Source organism: Micromys minutus (assembly GCF_963924665.1).
Source record: "Micromys minutus genome assembly, chromosome: 6".
In the NCBI taxonomy this organism is placed as follows: domain Eukaryota; kingdom Metazoa; phylum Chordata; class Mammalia; order Rodentia; family Muridae; genus Micromys; species Micromys minutus.
In genome coordinates this window covers 48685866-48692377 of record NC_137975.1, presented here as the reverse complement: position 1 = coordinate 48692377, position 6512 = coordinate 48685866, and the positions used below count along the sequence as shown (strand labels likewise).

The following is a 6512-nucleotide window of genomic DNA, read 5'->3' as shown; positions in this document are numbered from 1 at the left end:
AAGAGAAAAGAGTATAGGTAATAGAAAATGCTACAACAAAGAGAAAGAATGCTACCAACTGCAGGATAATACTTGAAAAGAAGCAAGGCTTCTCACGATATAGAACAGGAGGGACACAACTGTTCAAGAAAGAGGAACAACTAGCATTTCTCTGACCCAGTACTAAATGGTACAGACACTGGATAGGCACCGTCTGCCTGTAGCCCGAATGAAGCCAACACCGCAGAACCTGTTTGGAATAGGACTTGGGACATTGCTGGTGAAAGTCAAGGTGTGAGACTGTCAATCCTTAACCATCACAGCTAGAGAGACCAGGAGCACACTCCCACCAGTGCCTAGACTCCTCTTTACACATGTGCTGGTTTCTACAGCAAACCAGGAATGCCAGGCTTCAGTGCCTGTTCAATCTCATGTAAAAAAAGAGATCTTAACTCTCACATAATCATGTTCCCAGGGATTTTATATGCAAATAAAAAGGTCATTTGTACTTATGGTGATTAATTACCTTTGCTTTGTGGCCAAAAACACAAGGTGAATAATGAAGTAATTATATATTACTGTACGAGTCTAAAGTTTGAACTAATCATGGTCTGCTTCACAGATTTTATGGGATTTCCTCCAAAGCAGCTATTAAAGCAGTGAATTACAGTAGTTACAGGTTATTTAAAAACATAAAGTTTATGAAACACTGAAGCAAGTTTTCATTTAAAAGGTTCTAGATGTCCCTCAAGGTAAAAAATAAAAATTCACAAAGTATCTGAGCCCCGGCCTTAATAAAGGCCTCCATGTCCTCAAATATTATTAGACATACAGGTGACTACAGTAATTCCACTCGTGGCTAATCAACAAGCATGTGCTGAGCACGCGTACCCAAAGGTGCTCACATTTCACGGGCCTCTTTAGGATTCTTCAGCTTAAGTCGTTTTATAAAACACGCACGCATGCGCACACTCCTGAGTTAATCACTACACAGACACACAGTTGGGGTCTTCCCACTCTCAGCAGCTGCAAAGCGATCAATCAGTTATATAAAATTTAGGGGGAAATAGCACAAGCAAGCAATGAAGTGGGTTTTGTAATATGAGACCAAAAGTGCAAAAATGTATGTTCCTGAGCTATAGAAAGTATGCCTGCACAGCCACACATGACTCCCAAAGATCCGATGGGCGTGAACGGCGTCCCTTCTGAGCAGACAGAACCTGGATGGTGTCCGAATTCTGCATTAACTTAGCAGAAAGGAAACACGTTCCTAATCACACGTGGTTCTGGTCCCCCACCCCACTAACTCAGTCCCACATCAGCAGATAGCTTTGCTTTGGGAGTTGGGTGGGAGAAATCAACATCCAAAGGAGAAGAAACAGCATGGGGGGGGGGGGGACAAAGTGACCTCTAGTGAAAGGGAGGAGCAGGACAGACCACCTGCTACAAAAAATACTTCACCAGTTTGGGAACACCAAGAGAAACAAGAGACAAAACTAAAAAGACACAGGTCCTCCATTAACAGAGGAAGCAAGCATGGGGCAAAAAAAATTCGGCTTAGCCTCTTTGATGCATGTGCTTTATTGTATGCAATACATCATAATGTAATAGTATGATTAATGTAATGTAGTATATGAACACATGTATGTTCGTGTGTGATTAGTCAATAAGAAGCAGACAACACCTAAGTCCAACCTTCAGCCCATGCTCAGAACAGTTTGCCTCTGTTTCTGTCTTTGCAACTGAGAATCACCACTGGGGGGCTGAGTGCGGCTGCTTCTCTAGAGGCTGAGGAAAGGGGTAACTCCGTGAGCAGGGAAGAAAGGGGAGGTGAGGAAGATGGCCAGAGACAGGAAGATACACACAACCAACCCAGTGGAAGCTGGAAGGTTTGCCCTCCAGCCTCAGCAATTCTGCCTGATCTAATGGAAACAAATCAAGATCCAGAGCCACAGCAGTGCCGGGTCCACAGAGCACTGGGTTTCCCTTGCTTGGGACGGTTAAAGTCACATAAATCACATAGAGAAGCTTGCCAGGGCATATGGGAGCGCAGAGACTTGGGGTGCAGAAGACGCAGGACCTCTGACTCTGATCATTTAATCACATTAAGTGTAATTCCTCCATGTAACAGAAGGTACGGTGTGAGGAATGCTATCTCTTGCCCTGCTTACTTCCCAATTAACTTCATAGGTGGGGTGCTGTCCTTCACAACCCATGGACTGTGGGGAGCCTTCTGTTTTACATGCTACACGGTCATGGTTCATTCTCAGGGAGAAGAGGACTTTTGGAAACCATGGGAGTTCATCTGAGCTTTACGAAGGACAGCAGAGGAGCCAGAACATCAGCGACGAAAACGGTGACATGAATAGAAGGAATATGCAGTCGAGGAGAAAGGCTACTGAAAATAAAAAACTTTAAAGATCAAACAAAAGACAGTTCAGACTGACTACAAGGTCAAAAATCTGCCAACTGGTAATTAATTATATCAGGACAAGTCTGTCCACTGGGCTGAGTGACAGAGAATAGGAAAGTATTCACAAGAATTTTATTACTTAAAAATTAATATATATGTATATATGTATAACCACATTCCACTCAAGACTAGTGGTGGGCTAAAAGATTACAGATCCTTATTTTAAATGTAAATTCATGCTAATAAATCAGGTGGTGCCTATTGACACTTTTTATACCTGTTTCTCATACATTTAGAAGATCATCTCTCCACAGTTCTGAGGAACTTTCTTCAAGAAACAGCATCAAGTCTATCTGCACTGTGAATTTGCCACCACTGCCTTTCCTCCAGCCCTGGGGTTTCCAAACCTGAGATGCATGGGCTGAAAGAACTGGTGTGTGAGCAGAGCAGGACACAGTAACACCACCAGCACCATGTGGACTTCTGCAGGGATTACACTCAGTTCCACTTTGATTCTTAAAACAACAACAAAGTTCAATAATTTAATAATAAGTAACACCGTATATTTTAAAATGCACACACCTGTACAATGCACATCCTAGTCTTTGTCACATCTTTGTCTCGCTCCCTCTCCCTCCTTCCCTCTCTTCCTCCCTTCTTCCCTCTCTCCCTCCCTATCTCCTACCCTTCTTCTTCTTCTTCTTCTTCTTCTTCTTCTTCTTCTTCTTCTTCTTCTTCTTCTTCTTCTTCTTCTTCTTCTTCTTCTTCTTCTTCTCTCTCTCTCATTCTCTCTCTGTCTCGTGTGTGTGTGTGTGTGTGTGTGTTTTCTGTTGTGCTCAGTTTCACCTTGGCTGGCTCATCCTACAGCACTAGGCAGCACTACATGCATGTTCTATTTTGCTATTAAGTCACTTCTGTTTGACAGGCATTGAACTGTAAGTGAAAAGAAAACCCCTTCAGAATCAGCCCCTCAGATAGAAAGAGGAAGATGATTTGGAAGGTAACAGGCTCATCCACCCCACCTAACTCTCCTCACAGCCTGTCTACATCTCTCAAGCCAGGGTGACCGATGCTCTCCTGTTTAACTATACCCCTGGAGAACTAGCATGCTGTACCTCAGGGAGCTTCCTCCTTAGCTTGGATCAGGTCTCAAGAAAAAGGATTCTAAAGTAGCCACATTTTAGGTGGTGGGACATGCAGCCAAGGGACCAAAAGGAACCAGGGCTGTCAGCAGAGGCTGAGATGTCACGAGAGCCAGAGGCTAGCAGACTACAAGGAACATGGTCCGTTAGCTGAGGGTGATGTTCGCGAAAGACAATCTCCTTTGACTGCACCCACGGCCTGTGGCCCGGCCTGGGGCTGGTTCACTCTCACACATGATGACCTCACATGTCTGCTTACTAAAGCCCAAAATAGAAACGCTCGGTCAACTGCCGGCAGTTCTTCAAGGTAACCTGACGACAGGGACCAAGAGAGAGATATTGTTTAATTAATAGCTGTCAGGCTCAAAAAATACTCTGTGCATACTTTTTCAGCTCCAATCTCTCAAACGATGGCACAGTAACAAGCTGATAAATGTGCACTAATTAAAAAAATAAGCTATTGATCAAAGCCTCTGTGTTATAAATACATTGTGCTCTGTTAAGATGCAAACAGCAAGTTGTTTTGATATTGTCACGAGATAAATTCATGGCACGAGAGATTTATTTTGCATATCCCCCTTGCACTTTAATTTCACCCAGGCTCAGGAGTGGAAATCTTTTGCAAGCTGGATGACAGATGAGATATGAAAGGGTGCGAACTGCAGACCTAGGAACAGCAAGGTCTTGGGAGAGCGCTGAAGGTCATTTTTATGAATTGGGACAGTTAATATTTCTCTCTCATCCCAGCAATCCATGATGGCCTTAGGAAAGGTTTTCGATTTATCTCAGTTTTAAAATCTGTTCCATCCTCTCCTCTACAGCTGGACCCGGACATTTCAGAATGCTGTATATTTTTTAATCTTTAGCCTGCCCAGTTCACTTACAGTGACACTTGTGGTTCATATTCATAATAAAATTTAAGAACTCTGCCTTAACTCTTTATGGACTCAGAACACTGCCCTTGATTAAAAACAAACAAAAAGTTGAAATTGCTAAAGGACATATTCCAGCATTTTCTTGTTCACTATGATTTTAAGTTCATGGCTAAACTATTGCGAATGGGAAAACGCTTTTCTGAAACTCATATTTGGTCCATAACACTCGGGTTTACTGCCTAGCCATTCCCAATACAGTAAATGGCAAGATGCAGCCCACAGCTAAGACCCAAAACTGCAGCTATAACTGGAAATACCTCAGGAAAAGTCCCACATGACAGTTAACAGTTCAAAGCATCCAATCACATTTCACATTCAGTGACACACACTTGAGGACCACTGCCTGAAACAGAGAACTGCCCTATGATAAAGTCAGGAACTGTAATCTGTGTTTGCTGCTCAAACTGATGGGGGCTCCATGCTTGACCTGTAGATGCCGTACAGTGAGAGATGCTGTTGTTTGATTTAAGCTGTTTGCAGTATCCTCAAACAGATGTTTGTACAGGATCACTTTTCAAAATTAAGAAAAGTTTCATGTTGAAAAGGAATGCTTAGAGATTTTCCTCAGTCATGTTGAAGGTAACCCATATCGTAACGAAAAGCATTCTTCTGTACACAATGCCATTTATTAGTACAAACGTCAGTACGAATGTAAGCAATATGAATATTTCCCAACTCTAATGGCTATTTATAAATTAACACCTGATCGCAGATGTGGGTACATCCCGCTATAGAAAAATTGCAAATACACCCAACACAGAAAGCAATACATCCCTTCTGTTTAGACATACTGGGGAAAGAAGAATCTTTCCTAATTCAAGAAAGCAGCACGGGGTGGGGAGGGAGTAGGGGGGAACGGTATGTCAAACTGAATATATACTTCAGTTTTAACAACCAAACAGAAAAAACCAAGTACCTCTTCTGATAAAGACCTATTGTAAATGTGACAAAACCTCTCTATGTTAAATGGCACCAGCAACATGCCCTGTGGTAGGAAGCCAATCCAGAGAGCTGCCAGAAACATTTCTTCTGACAGCACAAACTTGTTTTTCAATCTTATGTACCAGACCTGAGGGTACCAGTATCAAATGTGTGTCTCAACAGTGGCCTCTGGTGGCCAAGCCCTAAAATGACTGTCTCCCAAAGAAATGAGGCAAACTGGGACCTCAGCCAGCACTCACAAAGATTGGTGTTCTGAAAGTCACAGCCAAGGTATTGAAGGACAGACACCTATCATAAACATCAGTGTCTCTTCTTACTGGATCTGTCCCAGCAGGCAGGTCTTTGGCTACACCTCCCAAACTGCCGAGGACTAGTACTCCATCACCTGACCAATCTACTCCTCAACTGCTCTTAGTACACCAGCGCCTATTTCATATGCAACAGGCTTTGAGTACGTTTGTGAGACACAAAAGGATAAGACAATATTTCCAACCTCAAATAAATAATTTGGGGACACACACATACAGAGAGAGTGGGGGGAGAGATGGCGAGGGGGTGGGGGGGAGAAGGGGGAGGGAAGGAGGGGGCAGGAAGAGAGGGAGAGAGGAGGAGAAGAGGGGGAGGGGAGAGAATGCTAATTTTGACTAAAAAGGAACAGCCAAAGCTCCATTCCCCTGTCCACCACACCTAGAGAAGTAAAAGGAAGCTGATGGGGAGCTAACACAGGCAGGAGACCGGAAACAGCTGAGGAACATGAATTCCTGGAGTGGTTTCCATCCCAGCTTTCTCTTAGTTACACGTGCTTTAAAACATCAAGATGCCACTACAGCATAGCAGACCTCAGGACAAAGCAAATCCAGTACTACGCAGATGAAGCAGAGGTCAAATTCCAGAACATAATGCACCGTTTCCTTGGGGCACTAAGAACCAGTGTGTTGGGAAAGAACAAGGTGGAAGATGGTGGCAGACTGTACATCAGCTTATCCCTGGGAAACCTATTCATCCCAAGGGTTCCCCACTTGATCTCAGCCCAGTGTTTCCTCTCAGGCTTTCTTTAACAACTCTCTGCTTCCTTTGAGCAATCTTTAGTTTGTCCAGATA

General features: G+C 43.5%; 1 protein-coding gene across 1 annotated transcript in view; it reads right to left on the bottom strand.

Annotated features, from left to right (window-relative positions):
- RSU1 (Ras suppressor protein 1) overlaps positions 1-6512 on the bottom strand; it is a 185934-nt gene that overhangs the window by 149286 nt on the left and 30136 nt on the right. The window lies entirely within an intron of this gene.